Genomic DNA, 27,961 nt, shown 5'->3' with positions numbered 1-27,961 from the left:
GTATCATCTGACAGAACTGTTTCGGTCTCGTTATTCCTCGTTTTACAACATGAACACTTACCATGCTGCACCTTGGTCCTCTCCTTCTTCCACCTACGACGATCGGTACACCGTCTGGCATTTCAAATTGCCTTGTTATGCAGTACCAGTGAAAGTTTAGACACACCTATTATTTCAAGGGATTTTCTTTATTTTTACAATTTTCTACATTGTAAAATAATAGAGAACACATCAAAACTATGAAATAACTCATACGGAATCATGCTCGTTATTTTTTGAAACTTTTAAACTGCATTATTGGTTAGGGCTTGTAAGCATTTAACTGTAACCTGTTGTATTTGGTGCATGTGACACATAACATTTTATTTGATGTAGTAACCAAAAAAGTGTTAAACAAATCAAAATACATTTTAGATTTTATATTCTTCAAAGTAGTCACCCTTTGCCGTGATGACAGCTTGCACACTCTTGGCATTCTCTCAACCAGATGCTTTTCCTTCAGTCTGCAGTCCAACTAATCCCAAATCATCTCAATTGGGTTGAGGTTGGGTGATTGTGGAGGACAGGTCATCTGATGCAGCACTCCATCACTCTCCCTCTTGGTCAAATAGCCCTTACACAGCCTGGAGGTGTGTTTTGGGTCATTGTCCTATAGAAAAACAAATGATAGTCCCACTAAGCGCAAACCACATTGGATCGCTGCAAAATGTTGTGGTAGCCATACTGGTCAAGTGTGTCTTGAATTCTAAATAAATCGCAGACAGTGTCACCAGCAAAGCACACCCACACCATCACTCCTTTTCTTCCATGCTTCACAGTGGGAACCACACATACAGAGATAATCCGTTCACCTACTTTGCGTCTCACATAGACACGGCTGTTGGAACCAAAAATCTGAAATTTGCACTCATCAGACAAAAGGACAGATTTCCACAGGTCTAATGTCTATTTCTCGTGTTTCTTGGCCTAAGCAAGTCTCGTCTTATTATTGGTGTCCTTTAGTAGTGGTTTCTTTGCAGCAATTCGACCATGGAGGCCTGATTCACTCAGTCTCCTCTGAACAATTGATGTTGAGATGTGTCTGTTACTTGTACTCTGAAGCATTTATTTGGGCTGCAATTTCTGAGGCTGGTAACTAATGAACTTACCATCTGCAGCAGAGGTAACTCTGGATCTTCCTTTCCTGTGGCGATCCTCATGAGAGCTAGTTTCATCATAGCGCTTGATGGTTTTTGGTATACAACCCCTACCTTGTCACAACGCAACTGCTTGGCTCAAATGCATTAAAAAAATTACTTTTAACGAGGCACACCTGTTAATTGAAATGCATTCCAGGTGACTACCTCATGAAGCTGGTTGAAAGAATGCCAAGAGCGTGCAAAGCTGTCATCAAGGCAGAAGGTGGCTACTTTGAATAATCTCAAATATTATTTGATTTGTTTAACACGGTTTTTGGTAACTACATGATTCCATATGTGTTATTTAATAGTTTTGATGTCTTCACTATTTTTCTACAATGTAAAAAAAAAAGAAAGAAAACCCCTTGAATGAGTAGGTATGTCCAAACCTTTGACTGGTACTGTATATGTCCAGTTGCTCTCTCAGAATATCATTATGAACTTTTCCCACTTCCGCTCTGCCTTTCTGCAATTTCTCTTTAATTTATTAGTTTCCTCACTCATCCTAGACTCCTAGGATGAGGATGTAGATGCAATATGTAAATATCATAGTGGGTACAACTTCTCATCTGCTATGGTGCCCTGGCTACCACGCTGTGAACATGGTGAAGCGAACCTGTGCACATGCGCAGATACTGTGTGTGACCGTGTCAGAGTGAAGTCTTCCATCTCACTCATCTCAATATCTGCTGTGCTGCTCATGGCAATGAGACCGAGTCTAACCTTTAACTTCAGTTCCACTCCATTAACAACCAGACATTTTTCAGACCCAGCAACTCAACACTTTGAGCTTTAATTGCGTTAACAGCCATTAACCTTTCGAGCCATCCAACCATTATTAGCAAACTGTCAAACGTTCAGTTGTTTGACCCTGGCACAACATTGCATGGGAAACTCAAGAGTGTATAACTCAGTGCAGATCCGTAAATATAGCTTGTAAACAGACAAGTTATTTCTCAGTCAGAGTGTTTGTCTAAGAAAGCGAAGTATTACAATGGCACTCTTGCTTGTTTGTATAAAGCCGGTTATGGCAGTGTTTTGCCTGTTTTACAGGTTTGATGTAAAAGCAGTTGAAGTTGCTGCTAGATACTGACCTACGGTCATTTTCACATTTTTCCCCCTGGAGGAGTGTAATCTGATCCTAGCTCTGTGTAGGTCCTACCGACAACTTCTAGCCAGATCGGGAAAGGGCCTAATTTGCCGTGCCTGAACCTGGGGTGTATTCACAAGGTATACATCTTCACGGAAGCCCTGAGACATTGAAATTCAATATGCAGAATGAAGTGTTGCATCATGTGGAATGATCTCCAAAAGTCCTTCAAGTTGGTGGATTTGGTGCCGATAGGGAAATTCAGTCGGATGTTAGAGGGCCATTTTACTGAAGAATGTGTTTTGCTTTTCGTGTTTGCTTTTCGTGTATTGTGTATATAGATATGCATTGTGTCATTGTTGTATTATGTAATTGTTGTTTATTGCTGTTTGACAGGTCATCATTTGAAATAAGAATTTGTTGTTAATTGACTTACCTGTATAAAAAAAGTTAATATTAATTTAAGTGGCATCACCTTAGACACAAAGATTATCTTAGACACAACCGTGACTCAGAATGACTATCCCCACACACCGACCACCTCGTGGTCATAGCAAATACCTCATAGCCTGGCAACCATGTGCCAGCGAGTAGTGTCTGCTATGGCCGAGTCCAGACCACACAGAAGAGTTAAACTGAGCCACTGAGACATAAAAAAAAGAGAAAGGGAGATAGAGAGAGAGAGATCCCTAGCCTTCATCTCAAGGCAGTGAGAGATCTATAGGTATTTGAGAGGAGTGGATGGGTATAAGATGAAAATTAGATATGAAAACTAGAAAGCAAGGTATTGCCATATTGCTTACACCAATCCAATGCTTTGAGCTCTACAAGAAAGTATTGGCGTAAGGGCTTGGGCTTTTTGGAGGATGTATGAAACAGTGATAAACATGTGACTTCAGCCCTGTCCAGAAACAACCCATCATCCCTAGGCACTGAACTAATTGGATAGGTATTAGTAATATGGTAGTAGCTCCACTTTTCTCACTGAGGTGTAATATTCTCCATATTATCCAATCCTCTCAGATTTACACAAGTGCCAAGGGGGAATTAAATCATGTTTGTCAGTTAGGGGCAACTTTGATGGGGGTGAAGGCCACAACAAAAACTGAAATCATCATGAGGGGCCGCAGTTGCTATCGGGTCTGCGAACCCACATCCATACCAGGATAACAAGTTTAGATAGCAGGTCGCTAAACTAACTTAGCAATCTAAAAAATGTTAGCTGACGTGGGCTAATTGACTGACTATCAGTGACTGACATAACCACAGAGAACTGCTGATGCACAACCAAATTTCGAAATGGCACCTCGTGTATTCTACTATTCTATCTCGCAACAGTAAGTTGAGTCCCTGACAGTTTTTTTTGGGGGGGGGGGGGGGGGGGGGGGTTGATTCGAGGGTCAATCAATACAAAATAAGAAGTTAATCCAATCCCAAGCAAATTATGCACATTTACAATGAACAAAAATATACATTGCATTCGGAAAGTATTTAGACCCCTTCACTTTTTCCACATTTTGTTATGTTACAGCCTTATTCAAAAATGTATTAAAATGAAAACATGTCCTCATCAATCTACACACAAAGTCTCCATAATGACAAAGCAAAAACTGGTTTTTAGACATTTTTGCAAATGTATTAAAAATGTCAAATTAAAACGTGTTTACGTAAGTATTCAGTATTCATATCCCTTTGATATGAGATTCAAAAATTAGCTCACGTGCTCTTGTTTCCATTGATCATTCTTGAGATATTTCTACAACTTGATTGAAGTCTACCTGTGGTAAATTTAATTGATTGGACATGATTTGGAAAGGCACACACACCTGTCTATATAAAAGGTCCCACAGTTGACAGTGCATGTCAGAGCCAAAACCAAGCCAAGAGGTTGAAGAAATTGTCCATAGAACTCCGAAACAGGATTGTGTCAAAGGACAGATCTGGGGAAGGGTACCAAGAACACAGTGGCGTCCATCATTCTTAAATGGAAGAAGTTTGGAACCACCAAGATTCTTCCAAGAGCTGGCCGCCCAGCCAAACTGAGCAATCGGGGGAGAAGGGACTTAGCCAAGGACCCGAGAGTCACTGACAGAGCTCCAGCATTCATCTGTAGAGATGAGAGAACTTTCCAGAAGGATAGAAATCTCTGAAGCACTCCACCAATCAGTAATTTATGGTAGAGTGGCCAGACAGATTCCCCTCCTCAGTAAAAGGTACATGTCAGCCCGCTTGGAGTTTGCCAAAAGGCACCGAAAGGACTCTTAGACCATTAGAAACAAGATTGAACTCTTTGGACTCAATGCCAAGCGTCACATCTGGAGGAAACCTGGCACCATCCCTACGGTGAAGCATGGTGGTAGCAGCATCATTGGAGACTAGTCAGGATCGGGGGAAGATGAACGGATCAAAGTACAGAGAGATGCTTGATGAAAACCTAATCCAGAGCACTCAGGACCTCAGACTGAACCCTGAACCCAATCTAACATCTCTGGAGAGACCTGAAAATAGCTGTGCAGCAACATTCCCCATCCGACCTGACAGAGCTTGAGGGGATCTGCAGAGAAGAATGAGAGAAACTCCCCAAATGCAGGCGTGCCAAGCTTCATGTCGAAGAATCGAGACTGTAATCACTGCCAAAGGCTCTTCAACAAAGTACTGAGTAAAGGGTTAAAATTATTTCATTTTTTATTTTTAATACATTTGCAAACATTTCTAAAAACCTGTTTTTGCTTTGTCCTTATGGGGTATTGTGTGTAGATTGATGAGGGGGGGGGGGGGGGGGGGGGGGTGGACAATTTTATAATAACAGATAACACATAACAAAATGTGTAAAAAGTGAAGGGGGTCTGAATATTTCTGAATGCACATGCAACAATTTCAAAGATTTTACTGTTACAGTTCATATAAGGATGTTAGTCATTTGAAATAAACTCATTAGGCCATACTCTGTGGATTTCACATGACTGGGAATAGAGATATGCATCTGTTGGTCACAGATACCTTTTTTTTTTAAGTAGGAGCGTAGATAAGAAAACCAGTCAGTGTCAGGCTGTTGATTGTGGCCTGTGGGATGTTGTCTCACTCCTCTTCAATGGCTGTGCGAATTTGCTGGATATTTGTGGGAACTGGAAAATGCTGTCGTACACATCAATCCAGAGCATCCCAAACATGCTCAATGGGTGACATGTCTGGTGAGTATACAGACCATGGAAAAACTGGGTCATTTTCAGCTTTCAGGATTTGTGTACAGATCCTTGCGACATGGTGCTGAAATATGAGGTGATGTCTGCAGATGAATGGCACGACAATGGGTCTTAGGATCTCTGTGCACTCAAATTACCATTGTTAAAGTGCAATTGTGTTTGTTGTACATAGCTTATGCCTGCCCATACCATAACCCCACCATGGGGCACACTGTTCAACACCTTGACATCAGCAAACTGCTCGCCCACACAATGCCCACATGTCTGCCATCTGCCCGGTACAGTTGAAACCAGAATTCATCCATGAAGAGCTCACTTCTTCAACGTGCCAGTGGCCATGGAAGGTGAGCATTTTCCCAGTCAAGTCGGTTACAACACCGAACTGCAGTCAGGTCAAGACCCTGGTGAGGACGACGAGCACGCAGATGAGCTTCCCTGAGACGGTTTCTGACAGTTTGTGCAGAAATTCTTCAGTTGTGCAGACCCACAGTTCCATCAGCTGTTCCATCCATCAGCTGTGGCTGATCTCAGATGATCCCGCAGGTGAAGAATCCGGATGTGGAGGTCCTGGGCTGGTGTGGTTACACGTGGTCTATAGTTGTGAGGCTGGTTGGATGTACTGCAAAACTGTCTAAAAAGAAGAAGTTGGAGGTGGCTTATGGTAGAGAGATTTTCATTAAAGTCTCTGGCAACATCTCCGGGGACATTCCTGTAGTCAGCATGCGAATTGCACGCTACCTCAAAACTTGAAACTATGGCATCTGTGGCATTGTGTTGTATGACAAAACTGCACATTTTAGATTTGCGTTTTATTGCCCCGAACACAGGGTGCACCTGTGTAATGATCATGCTGTTTAATTAGCTTTTTGTACATGGTACAGCTGTCAGGTGAGAGGATTATCTTGACTTAGGGGAAATGCTCTCCAACAGGGATGTAAACTAATTTATGTTTTATTTCAGCTCATGAAACATGGAACCAACACTGTACATATTGCGTTTCTATTTTAGTGCAGTGCACTAAATATAATTTCACTAATTTGAGTCTCACATTACTATGTATAACTAAACAAAGATAGTTCATCTGTGCTGTTAACTGTAGGAGAAATAAAGCATGTTGGGCAGAACAAGCAAGGAGGTGGGCAGAACAAGTAAGGAGGTGGGCAAACCCAAGCAAGCGAGATCTTACTGGTGCATTGTATTTAGCATGTACAGTTGAAGTCGGAAGTTTACATACACTTAGGTTGGAGTCATTAAAACTAGTTTTTCAACCACTCCACAAATTTCTTGTTAACAAACTATAGTTTTGACAAGTCAGTTAGGACATCTACTTTGTGCATGACAAGTAATTTCTCCAAAAATTGTTTACAGACAGATTATTTCACTTATAATTCACTGTATCACAATTCCAGTGGGCCAGAAGTTTGCATACAATAAGTTGACGATGCCTTGGGGGACTGGGATCAAAAGCCAGGACCTCCCCGGGGCTGAAAAACCACCAAAACGGTCGCCGAAGGGATGGTCACCATGGTTCTGAGGCACCCACAACCCTCAAAACTGTCCTTTTCTCAATATCTGGAAAATAGCTTGGAAAATTCAAAATCCCCCAAAATGATGTCATGGCTTTAGAAGCTTCTAATAGGTTAATTGACATAATTTGAGTCAATTGGAGGTGTACCTGTGGATGTATTTCAAGGCCTACATTCAAATTCAATGCCTCTTTGCTTAACATCATGGGAAAATCAAAAGAAATCAGACAAGACCTGGTTCATCCTTGGGTGCAATTTCCAAATGCCTGAAGGTACCACGTTCATCTGTACAAACAATAGTATTCAAGTATAAACACCATTGGACCACGCAGCGTTCCGTCACCTGGAGATGAATGTACTTTGGTGCGAAAAGTGCAAATCAATCCCAGAACAACAGCAAAGGACCTTGTGAAGATGCTGGAGGAAACAGGTATAAAAGTATCTATATCCACAGTAAAACGAGTCCTATATCGACATAACCTGAAAGGCCGCTCAGCAAGGAAGAAGCCAATCCTTCAAAACCGCCATATAAAAGCCAGACTACAGTTTGCAACAGCACATGGAGACAAAGAACATACTTTTTGGAGTTATGTCCTCTGGTCTGATGAAACAAAAATGGAACTGTTGGCCATAATAACCATGTTATGTTTGGAGGAAAAAGGGGGAGGCTTGCAACCCGAAGGACACCATCCCAACCGTGAAGCATGGGGGTGGCAGCATCATGTTGTGGGGGTGCTCTGCTGCAGCAGGGACTGGTGCACTTCACAAAATAGATGGCATCATGAGGATAGAAAATTATGTGGATATATTGAAGCAACATCTCAAGACATCAGTTAAAGCTTGGTTGCAATTAGTCTTCCAAATGGACAACGGCCCCAAGCATACTTCCAAAGTTGTGGCAAAATGGCCAACAAAGTCAAGGTATTGGAGTGGTCATCACAAAGCCCTGGCGTCAATCCTATAGAAAATGTGTGGGCAGAACTGAAAAAGCATGTGCGAGCAAGGAGGCCGTCAAACCTGGCTTAGTTACACCAGCTCTGTCAGGAGGAAGGGGACACAATTCACCCAACTTATTGTGGGAAGCTTGTGGAAGGCTACCTGAAACATTTGACCCAAGTTAAACCATTTAAAGGCAATGCTACCAAATACTAATTGAGTGTATGTAAACTTCTGACCCACTGGGAATGTGATGAAATGAATAATAGCTGAAATAAATCCTTTTCTCTACTATTATTCAGACATTTTACATTCTTCAAATAAAGTGGTTATCCTAACTGACCTAAGACAGGGAATTGTTACTAAGATTAAATGTCAGGAATTGTGAAAAACTGAGTTTAAATGTATTTGGCTAAGGTGTATGGAAACTTCTGACTTCAACTGTATTTGTATATTTCCATTAGGGAACATCTACTCAATACGACCTTGCACTCCTAAACAACGCAATTTTTCATAACATATTCTAGTTTTGGGAACAGAAAAATATATTGAGATCAGATGTTACATCGATGAGAAAATTCGAAGTATGTCGGCCCAATTTCACCAAGTTCCATCGTCTCCCACTACCCGCGACTGGACTTCCTCTCACTACCATATTTGGTGGTGATAAAACATTCTGAACGAATGCTTAATCTTTATTGCCCCTGTAACGTGTCTGTGTTACCCCTTCTGTCTGTGGACTGACCTTGCAGTAGCATGTGGACATTATCAATATCCAAGGGGATGGCTCCATCGTCCAGAGGGGCTTCCTCTGGGTTTAGCCCTGACGCCATATCTCCTGAAAGGGGAACCGATCACCCGGTGAGTCCTGACAGCATGCTGGTGCCCTGTGGAGATAGCAAGGCACACAGGACAATAAAGAATCTGAAATATATTTTCTGTATATAACACACTTTCATTAATCACACACACATCAACCTAGTGGGCTCCGATGAGAGTACTGTGTACACATACTGTATACCACTAGTACATTTAAATAGACATGGTGTCACCAGTGTGAATATACAGTAGCAACAAGCAGGTCAAATAAAGAAATGTAATACAATATGAGTTGCAGCAAGCTGAACAACAATCCACATCTGAGAAGAAAGATTACAAAACATTCACCAATATACAGGTACATACTAACATAGCTTAAGTACACAAAAAACATATACACATGGGTTCAACACTGAAAACACATACCTGGCTATAAATGTTTGTCCAAAAGAGAGAGCAACAGCCTATATAAGCTACAGTGACGTGCACTGATATCATTAACCATGAATCATGGATCTGGTCATTCAGAACTGTGTTCTGGTTTAAAAAAAAATCGTATTTCATTTCAGCCCATAAACCCTGCTCTTAGGACCTCCCGCTCCATGTACACGGTCCACAAAGCTCCACTTAGCAAATTGGAGGACTAGGTGGTGCCATCTATTGCTTACACCTTTCCAGTCCTTTCAGATGTGTGAACACCAGAGGTAAGGGGAACTTCCCTAACCTCTCTGGCTGAATTTGCCCTTTTTTTCTCAGGGGAGTTAACGTCTCATACAGGGGAACTGAGCCCCCCTGGCGCCCCTGTAATTCTCACCCTGATGCTGGACCTCATATGGGAGCCAATTTGTGCAAAAATTCAGCTATAGAAACGACCACAACGAATCTTGAAAACCGATGGCATCTAATAACAGATGGCCATATTGAAACGTAAATGTAATTTAAAGCTCCAAGGTGGTCATTTGCTATTTGATGTGTTAAGTTTGCTTATGCAAATGTAACAATGAAACATGGTGAAGACCCAAAATTGCCCACCCTGGAAGCTTGTGTTTCAGACATAAGAAAGTGGATGGCGGACATTTTTTAAAACTTTTAAACTCGTACAAAACAGAGATGCTAGTTCTAGGTCCCAAGAAACAAAAGATTTCTGCAGTCGGATCTGACATGAATCTCGTTGGTTGTACAATCGTCTCAAATAAAACTGTGAAGGAACTCAGCGTTACTCTGGACCCTGATCTCTCTTTTGACAAACATATACAAAAATATTTCAGATGCTTCTTTTTCAATTACGATCTTGTCTCAACTCCCTAAGAGGCAAATGTGGAGTCATACGACCTCTGAAACATGACCCCCATACCGCGCTCCGTACACAAATATATATATATATATATATATATATATATATATATACACACACACATATATATATTTTTCCCAGAACATTAACCATGTGTAGGTAGATGTGGAAAGATAGATTAAAATGATTTGTTGTAAGTTGGGGTGGGGGTTCACACCTAGCTCTGCTATTAGACAATTCTTTCGTAAATGTTGAATAGTCTATTGTTCAGCTAATAGCCCATCCTAGAAACGTTAGCAGAATTCACAGCCTGCTACACCTGTGAAAAACTACTAATAATATTTTTTCCCCTTTCCACTTGTTTAAGATTCCAATTGATTAAGTGTTTTGAGCCACAATTAGAACCCAACCCCAATTAATACATTTGGGCACAGTCGATAGCGTGCTGGACTTCAGGCTAGAATGTTGAGGGTTCGAAAAGTGCTCCCTGCCTGTTTCATTACATTATTAAGCCTGGATGTGTACTCCCACCTCATTCCTCGCCCTCTTCCACGTGTCATTCTCTGCCTGAGTGGCTCGTGAGCGTGCTGCTAGGATATGGGCAGCACCTTGGTATGAAGGTCTGGTTATTCACAGGCAAATAGTAATATGCTCTAAACCACTCTGGTGACAAATTTTGCTAACCTGTTTTCAATCGTCCACATGGCTGGGAGAACCTACTCAGATGAAGTTAGATATGCATAGAAAGGCGGCCAGCTCTAGGAAGAGTCTCGGTGGTTCCAAACATCTTCCATTTAAGAATGATGAAGGCCACTGTGTTCTTGCGGACCTTCAATGCTGCAGACATTGTTTAGTATCCTTCCCCAGATCTGTGTGTCACATCTGCGCCCACTACGCCCTCTGGTGTTCATCCGGTGTCTTCCTAACCTTCAACTCTCCCCCTGAAAACACTCTTTCTCCCTTGGTGTGATTGTGTGGTTGGACACAGGTGTGCTGGAGTCAGAGCTGATCCCTATCAGCTGCAAATCATCCCATAAATCAAGACCTCTACATGTACTCATCCCTGCCAGATCATAATCTCTGCTCAGTCAGTTATCACTCTAGCCTTTTGTCTATTCTCAAGATCCTGTTGCTCTGCTTTGTTCGGTTTCCTGCCTTATACCATTTTTGTCCTCTCCTTGCAGTTACCGCTCTGTCTCTGGCTCCTGTTTCACATTTCACCACCAACCACCTTGCTCTGGATATCACTCACCACCATTACCTTGGATTGCACTGTCAACTGTGGGACCTTATGTAGACGGGTGTGCGCCTTTCCAAATCATGTCCAATCAATTGAATTTACCACAGGTGACTCCAATCAAGTTGTAGAAATACCTCAAGGATGATCAATGGAAACAGGATGCACCTGAGCTCAATTCCGAGTCTCTTCACAAAGTGTCTGATTGTATACTTATGTAAAGGTATTTACATTAGTTTACAATCTATCTGCAATATTAAAGCTGATATACCCTCTAAAACGATTTTTAAAAGATTTGACTACTGCAATGCTCTACTCTGTGACTACATGGATAAGGTGAAATAAAACTAGTGCAAAATATGGCTGCTAGAATCTTGACTAGATCCAAACATTTGATCATATTGCTCCAGTGATAACATCGCTACACTTGGCTTCCTATTAAGGGTAGGATTGAATTCAAGGTTTTACTGCTAACCTATAAAGCATTACTTTGACTTTCTCCTACTTATCTCTCCAATTTGGTCCTGCTGTACATACCTACACGTAAGCTATGGTCACAAGACGCAGGCATCCTTATTGTTCCTAGAATTTCTAAGAAAAAAGGACTAGGCAGGGCTTTCTCCTTACGAGCTCCATTCTTATGGAATGCCGATCCATGTGAGAGAGGCATACTTGGTCTCAACCTTTAAGTCTTTGCAGACGACTAACCTCTTATATAGGTCCTATGATTGAGTGTAGTCTGGCCCTCGGTTGCGAAGGTCAACGGCAAGGCACTGGAGTGACAAACCACCCTTGCTGTCTCTGTCTGGCAGGCTCCCCTTTCTCCAGTAGGATTCTCTGCCTCTGACCCTATTACGAGGGCTGAGTCACTGGCTTACTCGCGCTCTCCCATGCGGTCCCTAGAAGGGTGCATCACGTCATGTCATGCCAGGCTTTTTTTTGCTATACTTGACTTCAGTGGATTGAGTCACTGATATGATCTTCCTGTCTGGTTTTGCAACCCCTTGGGCTCATGTGGTGGGGGAGGCCTTCATGGGCTATACTCAGCCTTGTCTCAGGGTAGTGGTTTGTTGATATCCCTTTGGTGGTGTGGGGGCTGTGCTTTGGCAAAGTGGGTGGGGTTATATCCTGCCTGGTTGTCCCTGTCCAGGGGTAACTTTGAACGGTGCCAAAGTGTCCCCTGACCCCCCCTCCCCACTGTCTCAGTCCTTAGTATCTATGCTACAATAGTCTATAGTCTAGAAGATCCCTCAGGAGACCATCCGCCACCTCATCAGGAGCATGCCCAGGCATTGTAGGGAGGTCATATAGGCAGGTGGAGGCCACACACACTACTGAGCCTCATTTTGACTTGTTTTAAGGACATTACATCAAAGTTGGATCAGCCTGTAGTGTGGTTTTCCACTTTAATTTTGAGTGTGACTCCAAATCCAGACCTCCATGGGTTGATTTCCATTGATCATTTTTGTGTGATTTTGTTGTCAGCACATTCAACTATGTAAAGAAAAAAGTATTGAATAAGAATATTTCATTCATTCAGATCTAGGATGTGTTATTTTAGTGTTCCCTTTATTTTTTTGAGCAGTATATATATATATATATATATATATATATATATATATATATATACAGTGCCTTGCGAAAGTATTCGGCCCCCTTGAACTTTGCGACCTTTTGCCACATTTCAGGCTTCAAACAAAGATATAAAACTGTATTTTTTTGTGAAGAATCAACAACAAGTGGGACACAATCATGAAGTGGAACGACATTTATTGGATATTTCAAAAAAATGTAACAAATCAAAAACGGAAAAATTGGGCGTGCAAAATTATTCAGCCCCTTTACTTTCAGTGCAGCAAACTCTCTCCAGAGTAAGGATCTCTGAATGATCCAATGTTGACCTAAATGACTAATGATGATAAATACAATCCACCTGTGTGTAATCAAGTCTCCGTATAAATGCACCTGCACTGTGATAGTCTCAAAGGTCCGTTAAAAGCGCAGAGAGCATCATGAAGAACACGGAACACACCAGGCAGGTCAGAGATACTGTTGTGAAGAAGTTTAAAGCCGGATTTGGATACAAAAAGATTTCCCAAGCTTTAAACATCCCAATGAGCACTGTGCAAGCGATAATATTGAAATGGAAGGAGTATCAGACCACTGCAAATCTACCAAGACCTGGCCGTCCCTCTAAACTTTCAGCTCATACAAGGAAAAGACTGATCAGAGATGCAGCCAAGAGGCCCATGATCACTCTGAATGAACTGCAGAGATCTACAGCTGAGGTGGGAGACTCTGTCCATAGGACAACAATCAGTCGTATATTGCACAAATCTGGCCTTTATGGAAGAGTCGCAAGAAGAAAGCCATTTCTTAAAGATATCCATAAAAAGTGTTGTTTAAAGTTTGCCACAAGCCACCTGGGAGACACACCAAACATGTGGAAGAAGGTGCTCTGGTCAGATGAAACCAAAATTGAACTTTTTGGCAACAACGCAAAACGTTATGTTTGGCGTAAAAGCAACACAGCCCATCACCCTGAACACACCATCCCCACTGTCAAACATGGTGGTGGCAGCATCATGGTTTGGGCCTGCTTTTCTTCAGCAGGGACAGGGAAGATGGTTAAAATTGATGGGAAGATGGATGGAGCCAAATACAGGACCATTCTGGAAGAAAACCTGATGGAGTCTGCAAAAGACCTGAGACTGGGACGGAGATTTGTCTTCCAACAAGACAATGATGCAAAACATAAAGCAAAATCTACAATGGAATGGTTCAAAAATAAACATATCCAGGTGTTAGAATGACCAAGTCAAAGTCCAGACCTGAATCCAATCGAGAATCTGTGGAAAGAACTGAAAACTGCTGTTCACAAATGCTCTCCATCCAACCTCACTGAGCTCGAGCTGTTTTGCAAGGAGGAATGGGAAAAAATTTCAGTCTCTCGATGTGCAAAACTGATAGAGACATACCCCAAGCGACTTACAGCTGTAATCGCAGCAAAAGGTGGCGCTACAAAGTATTAACTTAAGGGGGCTGAATAATTTTGCACGCCCAATTTTTCAGTTTTTGATTTGTTAAAAAAGTTTGAAATATCCAATAAATGTCGTTCCACTTCATGATTGTGTCCCACTTGTTGTTGATTCTTCACAAAAAGATACAGTTTTATATCTTTATGTTTGAAGCCTGAAATGTGGCAAAAGGTCGCAAAGTTCAAGGGGACCGAATACTTTCGCAAGTATAGGGACTAGGGGGTAAATTGGGACTGGCCCTGAAGGTGGAACAGACAAGTGTATTACCCTAGTTTTACCTCTCATCCCCCAGCACGTTGGAAGGAACCTCCTTATAGAGTTTGAGGAGTATTAGAGCTCATAGTAAATCTGGATTGGATTACTGTAGTAGAATGTATGTAAATGTGAAATGCCCAGAATATGGGGCACAACATAGGGTTTGAGCAACTGTTTAAAGACCGGACACAATTTTCCACAAAGGCTTGGTGCATTTTATACCAGAGGATCCAACAGTAAGAGTGTGTGTGTGCAGCAATCCAAATACTTGTGTAAGGAGTGTTGAGTACATGTACATACTGATTATGCAAAAATGTAAGCAACTTTTCAAACAGTCCATGCCTACAAACCTCTGGGCAAAAGCACATAGTTAACTTAATACATGTGTGAAATTCATACATTTGTTCTTATGAAAATTACATAGATTTGAAAAAATCTTGCACTATTTGTGTTTCTTACACCATGTAAAACTTTTACCAGTTGGAGTTTCTAAAACTTTTCTAAAATGTTGAATTATTATTATACAAAAATCCACTGTGTGCAAAGAGGGATGTATGCATCCTAAAGGAGAAAAGTGATAAAAGACCCTCAGAAACAAACAGAGAAATGGGGAGTAATATTAAATGACATATGCACAAATAAAAAGTGAGGGTCGTGAAATAAAATAAACACACGTTTCAGTCATGTGACCATAATCAACATCAGTTTACACAATGACATGCGCTACAAGCATAAAGCATACAACTACTACACCCACAACCGGTGCTCACTGCTCAATCACAGATCCGAGCGAGTAGGTGACATACAGAGTTACCCACATGAAGTGACATATTGGCATGTTGGAATGTGTGCCCTTGTGGTGTGTGGTGCCAGTGTGTTCTTGTGTCACTATGGTGATGAGAAAAAGTTGTATGGTCAGCTGCCTGCCTGTCAATGTGACTGGAATCAGGTAGCCTTGCATGCAGCTGTCCTATTCATGTGCTTTGAACACGCACACAAACAGACACACACACACAAACATTGATTTGTCAAGCTAACATCAGAAGTGGAAAAACTGTCTCTGCCCAATGGTCTGATCCTGTGAAGCATGTCAGGGCACACACCCACAAACAGCGATGTGCCAGGAATCTGTGGTGACGCCCAGAAATAGAACATAATATGGTTGATCTCCAGCCGAGCTCCTGCTCCACTCTGCATGCAGGCCGAGGGTACCTTTAATCAATGGCAGATAGAGGTCTGTCGTTTATGCTGATCTATTTATTTTATTAGGTCATGGCAACGTGACAACCAGGGGTGCATCCCAATGCACTAGTTCCCTACTTCCCAAAAATCTATAAACATTGGCTTGGTGGAAGCATGGGCTATTGAGTTTCCACCACATTTCTTATACCAGTCATTTCCTTGTACCAGTCATGTCCTCCTACCAAGTCAAAAACATACTGCCAGGTGACAGAATCCGGACTAGTGGACCAGATGGACTAGTGGCAGCCCTTTGAGTATTTAGCACTGCAGCCCACGCGCCTCTGTAGCCTCTCTGTAAATCTCACAAGCCCTTGTTAAGCAATAATATATCAAACAGTGGAGGCTCCTCAGTGAAAATAAAAATAGTGAAACATTTAAAAAGTTATCCTTTTTAGATAAACTACACTAAATATATTCGTGTCACCAATCATTTATTAAAACACACTTCAATGAAGGCCTACAGTAGCCACAACCACGCTCTGAATGGTACGTAGCACCATGGTTTCCGTCCTCCTCTGGGCACATTGACTTCAATACAAACCCTAGGAGGCTTTTGTTTTCACCCACTTCTACAGACTGAATCTAGTACTGAAAGCTACAGCTAGCCAGCACTGCAGTGCATAAAATGTGGTGAGTAGTTGACTCAAAGAGAGAGGAAGACAATAGTTGAAAAGTTTTGAACAAATTAATTTCTTCATAAATGAAGGCAAAGAAAAAGCGAGAGAGCTAGCTATATTTAGTATTTTTTTTCACATCCACTTACTTAGCTAGCAAATGCAGCTAGCTAGTTTAACCTACTCAAACACCTGTTACCTAGCCTGCTCGCTATCCAACACTGGAACTCTCCCAAGTCAAGGCCACGGGGCCCGCCAGTGTAACTGCTAAACTGCTTGCTAACTTTAAACTGTACTGCATGATTGTAGTGGGCTTACTAACGCGTTAGTTCTAGTAGCAATGTTGACATGACGTTAGCTAATGTGACAATGATTTAGGCTGTGTGTAGTGGTTAACGGTTATGATATGAAGGTTTGACTTGGAAACATTTTTTCTCCTGGTCACAGACAGATGTGTTGGGCACTGAAGTCCACAAGAAAGGGAAAAGCTGAGAGGAGGAGAGCGCGTAGACGTGAGAAAGTATTATTGAATGATCAAAGGGCTCATGCTGTTTGTATATGGCTGCTATGAATGAATGAAAATTAACTGTGTTTGCATGTGATCAGGGACTGTATTCATTCCACCAATTCTGTTGAAAAACTTTTCTTAAACGGAACCAAACAGGGATAGACATACCTGAATTTGTCCAATAGAATCTCTAGTTTGCAACCGTTGGACTAATGATTACACCCTAGATCAGCTATCTGCAGGAAGTTTGACACATTCAAAACCGCTCAATGTCTGTCAACTTGATTACTCAGATTTCTCTCGACATGTGCATCTTTATTGTAAACTTTCATTCATAGGCTAGGTTGTAGCAACCTCATGATAGGTTCAGGCTACTACATTTTCCCTTTACCTATCAATGTTACATTGAGCTTGGTGAATGGAATATGAAGGACAGTTATCCAATATTCTGCTCATTAAAAAAACAAACAGCACAGCCAGTAATATAAAAACATGCAGCATGACATCAATTCAACGTCTAGTCCACGTTGGTTCAACATAATTTAATTGAGATGACGTGGAAACAATGTTGATTCAACCAGTGTGTGCCTAGTGGGATGGCACAGGCAAAGCTGCCTCTTTCAAACGCACTGTCCCTCGTCAATGAGCCACTGGCTCAGATGATGGGGGAGTGTGCTATTATTATTGGTAGTGTAATATGATCATTTTACCCCAGTGGTTTAGTTTTACACATCATTTTATGAACAGTGCAACCTTGGGTTTGCGTGATTTAATATGCCCATAAAACATACATGATATTTATATTGGTGGTCATGTGTCACTACCTGGCACAATTCCATTTACCCAGTGAGGAGTTGTATGCCTGCACTGCACCTACTGCGTTCTTTATCCTGTCCGGTGCACTGAGTGGGGCAAATGCAAATGTCAAATACTTTTACAATACACATGGTCTGCTCAATTTAGCTTGCCCCATTAAATGGAACCAATTGAAATTTCAGAAAAGTGCCATCTTTGTCCACCCTTTATCCCAGTGAAACTAGAACAAATGCACCTCCAGTATTTTAAAGTTTTTTTTATTGTATGTGACCCTACTGATTGCTGCAACCCTGCATCAATGTTTCAACACACACAATCATAATAGGCAAAGGTCAGGATTCAGGAACACTGTTTATTCCACCTACTGGGTCGAGCAGCTAACATATCACAGCAAGACCAGACTGCTCCAGGGACAAGATTCAACCCTGTTCTCTCTCTCAGACCTAATAGGTGTGGTGGATTAGGCAAGCTGGAATATAATGACTGTATGAGTCACCATAACCGCACGCACACACACACACACACACACACAAAGCAACGCGGGCATGCAGAAACAAATCTGTTGGATGGGATCATTCGTTACAAAGATTCAATGGGCTTTAGCAACAATAAAAAATCTTCTGAGTGCTTGGAATATTTGGTTTTAAAACTGCCCATGCAAAACAGGCAAAGATGGCTTTGGTGTCCATACAAGTTTGGGAAAGACAGCTTAGAGAGAAAGTAAGTATCAAAATAAAGTAACAACAAAATAGTAATAATAGCACTGTGGGGAATTGAGAAGGGAATTGTGGATTAAAATAAGGCCTAATTATTTTTTTGTATTTAACTGAGAAATTAGCAAGTGGTGAAACTTTTGTGTGACACTGATTTTGTTTTCTCTAGACTTTTCCTCCCATTGCACTCGACAGTACAATGCTGGGTGGGTCTTGGGGAAAGATTTCATTCTACATACTGGTGAGACACCAGTGCACACACGAACACGCACTCGCTCTATATCTCGCGCACACGCTTTATATATCCACCAAAGCACCGAAACATGCTTTGTAATGTAAACAAATGGTTACTGTCTGTCCATGTGGTGCACACAGTAGGGTTGTCTAACGAAAAGAGTGCCTTTTGTATCTCTTTTATATTTTAAGTAGACATTGTGCACAAACATTCCATTTTAAAAGTCTGTTATATTAAATGAAGTGACAACATAGAAAATTAGACTTAATTCAGCATTTTGACACCTTCCTGTATCCTGTCACACCCTGATCTGTTTCACCTGTATTGTGCTCGTCTCAACCACCCACGAGGTTTCTCCTACTTTCCCCATTATCCCCTGTGTTTGTCTGTTGCCAGTTCGTCTTCCATTTCTCGTACCCCATCTCCATTCTATCCTGTTGTGGGGTGACCAGTCCAAATCTCTCCGGGTACTGATTGACTCTGGGGCCAACGAGAGCTTTATGGATGCTACCCTGGTGTCGGAGCTGGGAATCCCCACACAACTCCTCTCCATTCCGATGGACATCAGAGCGCTGGAAGGGCACTCTATTGGCAGAGTCACCCACACTACTTTTCCCATTAACCTGAGTGTGTCAGGTAATCACAGTGAGTCTATGCAGTTCCTGCTCATTGAATCCCTTCATACACCTGTGGTTTTGGTGTTTCCATGGTTCCAGAGGCACAATCCTCTGATCGACTGGGCTACTAGTTCTATCATGGGTTGGAGCCCGTTCTGCCACGCGCATTGTCAGAAGTCTGCGCAGCCTGCCCTGGGACATCTTCCTGCAGGCTTGGGAGAAGTCTCGGATCTCTCCGCTATTCCCGCGGAGTGCCAGGAACTCCAGGGGGTTTTCAATTAGGCCTGCACTACATCTCTCCCTCCGCATTGACACTACGACCGCGCTATCGACCTTATCCAGGGAACTACATCTCCTCAGGGGCGGCTTTAATCCCTGTCGGGTCTGGAGACCAAGACCATGGACAGGTACCTTGAGGACTCTCTTGCTGCAGGGAGTGTTCGTCCATCAGTCTCCCAGTGTATCAACTACCGGGGCTTTAATGACATCACAGTTAAAAAACACTCATCTCCTTTCAAGCCTCTCCAGGGAGCGACAATCTCAAAGTTGGACCTTTGAAACGCCTACCATCTGGTTCGGATAGAGGAAGGAGACGAATGGAAGACAGCTTTTAACACGGCTAGCGGGCACGATGAGTACCTTGTTATGCCATTCGGACTGAACAATGCTCTTGCAGTGTTCCAGGCCCTGGTCAACGATGTGCTACATGATATGTTGAACTGGTTCGTGTTTGTCTACCTTGACGACATCCTTGTTTTTCCCCGGTCAGCTCAAGAACACTTCGTCCACGTCCGACAGGTCCTTCAGTGGGGGGCTAACCGGATGTTTGTCCCAGACTCCCAGGTCCTGCAATGTGCTCATTCCTTCAAACTTGCCTACCATCCTGGCTCCAGTCAGACCCTGGCATTTGCACGACAACGTTTTTTGTGGCCCACCATGGTTCCTGAAGTCTCCCCGTTCGTCACCGAATTAGACTCCCCGGCAAGCTCAGGCTGGCCTCCTTCAACCACTCCCTGTTCCTCACTGCCCCTGGTCTCATATATCCCTGGACTTCGTCACTGGTCTCCCTCCCTCAGATGGCAACACAACTATCCTTACGGTAGTGGATAGGTTTTCCAAAGCCGCCCATTTCATTCCCCTTCCCAAGTTACCCTCAGTCCTCAGTTCTCGTCCCGGTTCTGGAAGGCGTCCTGCACTCTCATTATCCTACCAACGGGACATTAAGATCTGTAACATCTTATGTTTCACCAAGTCGTGGCTGAACGAAGACACGGAAAATATAGAGCTGGAGGGATTTTCAATGCACCGGCACACAGCAGAACAGAGAAGCTACTGAGAAGTCTGGTAAGAACAGAGAAGTCTGGTAAGACGAGGGGTGGGGGTGTGTGTCTTTTTGTCAATAACGGCTTGTGCGCGATGTCTAATATTAAAGAAGTCTCGAAGTATTGCTCGCCTGAGGTAGAATACCTTATGATAAGCTGTAGACCACACTGCCTACCAAGAGAGCTCTCATCTATATTATTCGTAGCCGTCTATTTTCCCCCAAAGAACGATGAAGGCACTAAGACCACAGTCAACCAACTCTATAAGGCCATAAGCAAACAAGAAAATGCTCACCCAGAAGCGGCGCTCCTAGTGGCCAGGGACTTTAAAGGGGTAAAACTTAAATCATTGTTACAAAAATGTGCAACCAGAGTGAAAAAAAATTCTGGACCACCAACTTTACTACACACAGAGATGCATACAAAGCTCTCCCCCACCCTACATTTGGCAAGTCTGACAATTATTCTATCCTCCTGATTCCTGCTTACAAGCAAAAACTAAAGCAGAAAGTACCAATGACTCGCTCAATACGGAAGTGGTCAGATGAAGCGGATGCTACGCTACTGGACTGTTTTGCTAGCACAGACTGGAATATGTTCTGGGATTCATCCAATGTCATTGAGGAGTATACCATCTCAGTCATCGGCTTCATCAATAAGTGCATCGACAACATCGTCCCCACAGTGACCATACGTACATATCCCAACCAGAAGCCATGGATTACAGGCAACATCAGCATCGAGCTTAAAGGATAGAGCTGCCGGTTTCAAGGAGCCGGACACTAATCCAGACGCCTATAAGAAATCCCGCTATGCCCTCAGACGAACCATCAAACATCAAAACGTCAATTAAGATTGAATACTACTACACCGGCTCCAATGCTCGGATGTGGCAGGGTTTGAAAACGATTAAGGAATACAAAGGGAAACCCAGACGCGAGCTGCCCAATCACATGAGCCTACCAGGTGAGCTAAATGCCTTTCATGCTCGCTTCGAGGCAAGCAACACTGAAGCATGCACGAGAGCACCAGCTGTTCTGGATGACTGAGATAACGCTCTCGGTAGCCGATGTGAGCTAGACCTTTAAACAGGTCAACGTTCACAAAGCCGCGGGGCCAGATGGATTACCAGGACGTGTACTCAAAGCATGCGTGGACCAACTGGTGTCTTCACTGATATTTTTAACCTCTTCCTGACTGAGTCTGTAATACCTATATGTTTCAAGCAGACTACCATAGTCCCTGTGCCCAAGGAAGCGAAGGTAACCTGCCTAAGTAATTACCGCCCTGTAGCACTCACGTCAGTAGCCATGAAGTGCTTTGAAAGGCTTGTCATGGCTCACAACATCAGCATCCTCCCGGATACCCTAGACCCACTCCAATTTGCATACCGCCCCAACAGATCCACGGATGACGCAATCTCAATCGCACTCTACACTGCCCTTTCCCACCTGGACAAAAGGAACACATATGAGAATGCTGTTCTTTGACTACAGCTCAGCGTTCAACACCATAGTGCCCACGAAGCTCATCACAAAGCTAAGGGCCCTAGGACTAAACACCTCCGTCTGCAACTGGATCCTGGACTTCCTGTTGGACCGCCCCCAGGTTGCAAGGGTAGGCAACAACACGTCAGCCAAGCTGATCCTCAACACAGGGGCCCCTCAGGGGTGTATACTTAGTCCCATCCTGTACCCCCTGTTCACCCACAACTGTGTGGCCAAACACAACTCCAACACCATCATTAAGTTTGCTGACGACACAACAGTGGTAGGCCTGATCACTGACAATGATGAGACAGCCTATAGGGAGGAGGTCAGAGACCTGGCAGTGTGGTGCCAGGACAACAACCTCTCCCTCAATGTGAGCAAGACAAAGGAGCTGATCGTGGACTTCAGGAAAAGGCGGGTCGAACAGGCCCCTATTAACATCAACGGGGCTGTAGTGGAGCGGGTTGAGAGTCAAGTTCCTTGGTGTCCACATCACCAACGATCTATCATGGTCCTTACAAACCAAGACAGTCGTGAAGAGGGCACGACAAAACCTTTTTACCCTCAGGAGACTGAAAAGAATTGGCATGGTTCCCCAGATCCTCAAAAGGTTCTACAGCTATATAATAGGTGGTGTCAGAGGAAAGCCCATAAAATTGTCAGAGACTCCAGTCACCCAAGTCATAAAACTGTTTTCTCTGCTACCGCAAGGCAAGCAATACTGGAGCGCCAAGTCTAGGACCAAAAGGCTCCTTAACAGCTTCTACCCCCAAGCCATAAGACTGCGGAACAATTAATCAAATGGCCACCGGACTATTACATTGACCCCCCCCCCCCCCCTCCATTTGTTTTGTACACTGCTGCTACTTGTTGTTTATTATCTATGCAGTCACCTCACCCCTACCTACAAGTACAAATGATCTCAACTTGTACCCCCGCACACGAACTCAGTACTGGTACCCCCTGTATATAGCCTAGTTATTGTCATGTTATTGTGTTACTTTTTATTATTTTTTACTTTAGTTTATTTGGTAAATATTTTCTTAACTCTTCTTGAACTGCACTGTTGGTTAAGGGCTTGTAAGTAAACATTTCACTTTAAGGTCTACACTTATTGTTTTCGGCGCATGTGACAAAGTTGGATTTGATTTTTGATTAAACCTATGTCTCACAGCCCTTTGTTTCCTGTTTCCATATTTTTTTCAAAATAAACATTGAACATTAATAGTCAAATCATAGTGTAAAAGCAGGTGAGCTGGCTTTACTCTTTTTAGCCATTTTCGGTTGTTTTGTGGCTGAAGAACAGCGCAAAACACCAGTCTCAACGTCAACAGTGAAGAGGCGACTCCGGGATGCTGGCCTTCAAGGCAGAGGTCCAGTATCGGTGTTCTTTTTTTAATCTTTAATTTTTTTGACATATGTCTTTTTCTTTGCAACTCTACCTAGAAGGCCAGCATCCTGGAGTCGCCTCTTCACTGTTGACGTTGAGACTGGTGTTTTGCGGGTACTATTTAATGAAACTGCCAGTTGAGGACATGTGAGGCGTCTGTTTCTCAAACTTGACACTCTGATGTACGTTTTCTCTTGCTAGGTTGTGCACCGGGGCCTCCCACTCCTCTTTCTATTCAGGTTAGAGACATTTTGCGCTGTTCTGTGAAGGGAGTAGTACACAGCATTGTAAAAGGTCTTCAGTTTCTTGGCAATTTCTCGCATGGAATAGCCTTCATTTCTTAGAACAAGAATAGACTGACGAGTTTTAGAAGACAGTTCTTCGTTTCTGGCCATTTTGAGCATGTAATCGAACCCACAAATGCTGATGCTCCAGATATTAAACTAGTCGAAAGAAGGCCAGTTTTATTGCTTCTTTAATCAGGACAACAGTTTTCAGCTGTGCTAACATAATTGCAAAAGGGTTTCTAATGATCAATTAGCCTTTCAAAATTATAAACTTAGATTAGCTAATACAACGTGTCATTGGAACACATGAGTGATGGTTGCTGATAAATGGGCCTCTGTATGCCTATTTAGATATTCCATAAAAAAAATCTGCTGTTTCCAGCAATAGTCATTTACAACATTAACAATGTCTACACTGTATTTTTGATCAATGATGTTACTTTAATGAACTTTTTTTTTCTCTTTTTTTTCTCAAAAACAAGGACATTTCTAAGTGACCCAAAACTTCTGAACGGTAGTGTATATCTAACGGTAATTGTGTGCTTTCAAAATGAACAACGCAAAGGTACTCGCTTGTCCCGCTGCGTCAGACATTATTTCCAAGGTAATGTACAGAACCTCGGTGTTTATCCCTTGCCTAATAGGCACTTACTATAATATTTTTATTTATTTAATGAGATGGGAAAATGTTTTTTATTTATTAAATTGCACATGTTCTCTTTATGACAGAATGTTAAAATTAGGTCACTATGTTACACTACTCAAAAGGCACTTCATTGGTCGAACGACCCAGTAAAGCATGTGTCCAGAGCACCAAGGACTTCCAATGACAATTTGGTAAAGCCTAAATAGTTTCCACGTGCAGCTCGAAGTCACACACAGACACTGACAGTCTAATAAATTCCATTCCGACTGACACTCGGAACTCCATGCTGGATGACACAAGGGACTGATGTAGTACGCCTGCCACGGCTCAAAATACTCCCCAGCACACACATGCTACCCCATCTCACCTTGAACATAATCCCCGTTTGCAGACTTTGTGTTTGCAGTGCATACTTTGTTTACCACAGTAGCCTAAATAGTACATTCAATTAAAAAAGGGCAAATTGTGGTTGCTTCATCCAAGTTTGGACTTCTGAATAAATCAAATGTACCCATTGATCCTTCAAGTCTATAATTTATAAATGCCTCATGAGCTTAGTTTAACTGTCATACCCCATCAGAACCCAAAATATAAACTTATTTCATTCCAACGTTTGTAAACAAACACTATATAGCCTCAAAACATGGTTAAAACTATAATGTTGATTTCATGAATGGTCAGTCCTTATATATCCATAGCTCTGTCTATGAATTTGAGAGTGGTTACATTTCTCCAGCCCTATCCTCAGAGTAAAAAAAAAAAACAGAAACACGGGTATGGATGACGCTTTGTTATTGTTTCAACTGCTGATTGCCGATTTAAATACAGTAAAGAAAATGGCCACATTTCAAAAACATGCAGCATATTTTACAGAAGCTAGATGACCTAATGCTGTAATTAGAAGTGATGGAGAGGCCTACACATAAATATCACCTGTATTTCAGACATCCCTGATTATACACACTTATTCAAAGCATTACTAAAAGTTGTACAACTTTTCCCAATTTGCCATGTGGCCAATAACATTTAAAAAAAAGTTCCATTACTTACAAAAAGATCGAAGAAAGCACTTCTGTAGTCTCTTGAAGGTCAGAAGAAAAGAATACACTATATGGAAAGTGAACTGGAAGACAGGTTAAACGTTGAGCGTGCTCTGCTGTCATTACCAGAACAGGGCAGGCCGACTGCAAACCAACTGTGGTTTCTTTGTATGCGGTCTGGAGGAAGTTAATTCATTTCAGTGGGAGGCAATCCGCACCGCTGCGACTCATCTGCCAGACGAGGCTGCGATGCGTATTTGTGCCTTGCTTTGCCATGCGGTCTCAGAAACGGATGTACACTGAGTATACAAACATTAGGAACACCTTCCTAATATTGCGTTCTCGTCGTCGTCCACCCTCCCCCATGACATGAAAAGAGTAGGTGTTCTTAATGTTTGTTATAGTCAGTGTATAACACGGAAGATAGTTGAAAGCTACACATTTGTACTATGTGTTTATGGGACAGCAACACACTTTTGACAGCTCAATATATTTACTTGAAAAGCACAAGATCAAAGTTGATGGAGTTTATAATGCTGTGTAATTATGTTTTTGATGTATTGTATGTCATTGCTATTACTCATTTTATTCATAATACATTTGTGGGCCTGTTATTATTAGTAGATCTATTATACTTTTTACCAGTGGTGCCTCTGCCTATATGGAGACTACAGCCTCCGCTGCCAGGGTCTCAACTTACTATTAACAGTTTTAAAAAAGTAGAATACACAAGGTGCACTTTTGAAAATTGGTAGGGCATCAGCAGTTTCCAATGACAGTCACTCCAAAAATTGTTGATGAAGGTAGTCTAGCCAGCTATCTAAACCTTGTAGTAATCATCAAATTACCACGCGGGCATGTAAAGCATGTGCCCAGAGGCCCTGACATTCAGGGGGCACCCATATATTTTTTTAGTCACTCTAACTCAGATATCATATGTACATGGCAAAATGTGTACAATTGCAGGAAATTAGCTTTAATCTGCAAAAGTGTTCCTCCACCTCATGGCAAAATGTGTAGAATTCACATTTGAAACTGCACATGTTCATTATTAACACTGCAAAGAAAATGCTGCTAAGAGGAGGAAGCAATAAAATGCCAAATATTGGCTAGAGGTGGCACTGCTTTAAAAATATAGATTTTTTACTATTGATTATCATTATTAAGGCAGCACATGTGGCTAGCAAATAATTAATACAACCTGGCTTGCTAGACTTCATCATAACTTATGCTGCAACACCTTTCAGTGGCATTTTTTTAAAATTCAGATCACGGTCTACATCATAACTTGTGGCAAAAATAAACAGAAACAGCCAAAATAAAGCTCTCCTCCATGTTTCGTGATTCTGATTGCGGTAATGCGGTGCATGGATTGCGACAATTGCATAAAAATGACCATGTACCAATGTGATTCCGCAGTAGTGCGTACAGGATGACAAGTGCACCAACAATGTGTTAGCTGCTAACTTTATCTGAAAGATGCATGAAAATCCTGATGACCTGTCCATCTTAATAATTTATTTGTACTGCTATCCCCAATTTCTTTGCCTTCTTGAAAGAAAATAAAAAAGATTTGGGGCGGCAGGGTAGCCTAGTGGTTAGAGCGTTGGACTCGTAACCGGAAGGTTGCAAGTTTGAATCCGAGCTGACAAGGTACAAATCTGTCGTTCTGCCCCTGAACAGGCAGTTAACCCACTGTTCCTAGGCAGTCATTGAAAATAAGAATTTGTTCTTAACTGACTTGCCTAGTTAAAAAAAGCATAGTTTTTTGTAAAATAATGTGTCAAACATTTGAAATTGTGATGAATTGTGATTATTATTATTATTCAAAATCCAAACTGGGATATAGACCTTTAAAGGTGAGAAATACATTTTAAAGGGGAACAGAAACATTTTAGAAAGTTAAGCTAAACAAAGAGATGTATTCAATCCACTAATACTAGTGTCCTCAAAGGGGGGGCTGAACTCACTGATTTTGCCAGGCTTTTTGGGATGCTTATTTCGAAGTTCTAGTGGCCATGACTGAAGCCAAACTTGAATTGTCATGGTGGTGTGGTTTGATGTGGGTGTTTCTTGGATGTGTCACCACCAAGACACACCCATCTGTCAGAACCTTGCCCGCAGCTGTTCCTCCCCACTCAATCACAACAAACAAACCTCCTGCAGGTTGAGTTCAATAACTACTGTACTAGATGTATGGTGAGATGTTGGAGGAAGCATTGAATCGGTCAGTAGTAGGGTTGCAAAGGGATGGAAACTTTTTGGGAAATTTCCAGAATTTTTCCAGGTATCTTCCATGGGAAGTTAAGCCTGGGAGGTTTGGGAATTTTGCTTAAATTAAGCAAAAAAGTTAGCTTATAACCTCTTGGGGCAGAATTTTCACTTTTGGATAAATAGCGTGCCCAATTTCAACTTCCTGCTACTCATGCCAAGAATATAAGATATGCATATTATTAATAGATTTG

At 42.2% G+C, this 27,961-nt stretch overlaps 1 long non-coding RNA gene across 1 annotated transcript; it reads right to left on the bottom strand.

Annotated features, from left to right (window-relative positions):
• Positions 1-598: 598 nt before the first annotated feature.
• LOC116376453 (uncharacterized) lies at positions 599-25,780 on the bottom strand. The gene is made up of 3 exons (XR_004211812.1): positions 25,507-25,780; positions 8,679-8,820; positions 599-649 (listed from the first exon to the last, which is right to left on the bottom strand). It is a non-coding gene; the product is annotated as an uncharacterized LOC116376453 (long non-coding RNA).
• Between the last annotated feature and the right edge of the window lie 2,181 nt (positions 25,781-27,961).

The sequence above is a fragment of the Oncorhynchus kisutch genome, linkage group LG12 (genome assembly GCF_002021735.2).
Source record: "Oncorhynchus kisutch isolate 150728-3 linkage group LG12, Okis_V2, whole genome shotgun sequence".
NCBI classification, from domain to species: Eukaryota; Metazoa; Chordata; class Actinopteri; order Salmoniformes; family Salmonidae; genus Oncorhynchus; species Oncorhynchus kisutch.
Note: the sequence above shows the minus strand (reverse complement) of the source record. Positions and strands in the feature narration are given on the sequence as shown.